This window comes from Rhododendron vialii, chromosome 9a, assembly GCF_030253575.1.
Source record: "Rhododendron vialii isolate Sample 1 chromosome 9a, ASM3025357v1".
Classification (NCBI taxonomy): Eukaryota; Viridiplantae; Streptophyta; class Magnoliopsida; order Ericales; family Ericaceae; genus Rhododendron; species Rhododendron vialii.
The window spans coordinates 2532556-2534107 of NC_080565.1; the positions used below are offsets into that span (position 1 = coordinate 2532556).

At 35.8% G+C, this 1552-nt stretch overlaps 1 long non-coding RNA gene across 1 annotated transcript; it reads left to right on the top strand.

The window, feature by feature from the left end:
- The first annotated feature begins 480 nt into the window (after positions 1–480).
- Positions 481–1552, top strand: LOC131301948 (uncharacterized). The gene is made up of 2 exons (XR_009191479.1): positions 481–793; positions 891–1552. It is a non-coding gene; the product is annotated as an uncharacterized LOC131301948 (long non-coding RNA).

Consider the following 1552-nt stretch of genomic DNA (forward strand, 5'->3'; position numbering starts at 1 on the left):
TCTGTTCAGACAAGAAGATCCGCGAAAGAGTAAAAGCAATGAACCCCTAATGCTTTGTTTGGAACCTTATGAAAAAAGAGGGAAGAGAAGAGAAAATAATTTACAGGAAAAATAAAGGAAATTTTTTATTCTACCAAAAACTCTATTTTGCCATATTTTTTTTCTTCTCTTTTCCCTCAAACCAACAAGGGGCACGAGACAATTTTTGAACTCCCCCCTCCATCTTCCACGTTCCAAACGAAGAGATATGGCAATAGTATTGGAAATAAATGGGACGACTTATTTGCAATAGCTAAATTGAGTTGACGTTTTTGCCAGCATGGGTGCTACAACCAACTCTCACAGATATAGATATACAGTGGTGCCCAAAGTTAAAAATGCGAAATCCAATTGACAAAATAGCAGCAGCATTCAACAGCTTGACGTCCCTTCGACGACTTTGGATTCTTGATTGCCCGAAGTTGACCCTTCCAGGTTCTTTTCTATTCACTAATCTATTTATTTTTAAATTGCCTCTTATTCACAATAATTACCACGAAACAAGGTACAACCCATACCTCCTTATACAAAAAGATGTGGATTGCAAAAATTTTGCTCTTAAAGCTCTGTTTGTCTTGAGGTAAAATATTTTCACAAAAAATTGGTTTTATTCAAAATATTTTACCCGTAAAATGATTGCATGAAATTTATTTTGCATTATTTGGTTGCACACAATAAAATTGAGTTTCAACGGAGATTTTTTTTCATATATTTCATGAGATTTGTGTTGTCTAAAGATTAAGTTGTTGTCCAGGTTTGAGCTCCACAAATGCGACGACCCAAATTTTTACATTCCTCAAAACAAATACATCTCCAATTTTGTGTTGTCTAAAGATTAAGTGGTTGCCAAGGGTTTGTGGTCCACAAATGTGACGACCCGGATTTTTACAATCCTCAAAACAAATACATCTCCAATATCTACAAAGCGGATAACAAATCAAGTAGGATCATTCTGAACGTTTTTCCTTTGTATCCTGATACCCAGCTCATTTCGGTAACACTTGCCAAGCACCACTCAAGTGATCAACATCTGTATTGGCCCTTGGGCCCCATAAATATTCTGGGCTCCCCGTAAGATAGTCAATCGTACATCTTTCATAATTATGTGACCCGGTGGATTTGTACATATACCAATCTGTTTCATGGCTTTCAACCGAATACTTTCCGTGTCACGATATAAGAAGTGACAACAATTGAATCAAGAAACTTAAATATCAAATGCGTACAAATATAAGAGAATCAAAGAACATTCTTTGCAAAAAAATTAAGCTAGAAATGTATGACACACTATTCGATACGTTAATTATGATCGGTCAATGAACCTCTAAGGCTTTTTTTGGAACCTTGTGGAAAAGAAGGAAGAGAAGAGAAAATAATTAACAAGAAAAATGAAAGGAAATTAATTGTCATTGTACTTAATCCTCTAATTAGCCATTTTTCTTCTCTTTTTCCTCAAACCTAACAGGGAACGGGAGAGAATTTTTGGACTCACCCCTCCATCCTCCACGTTCCA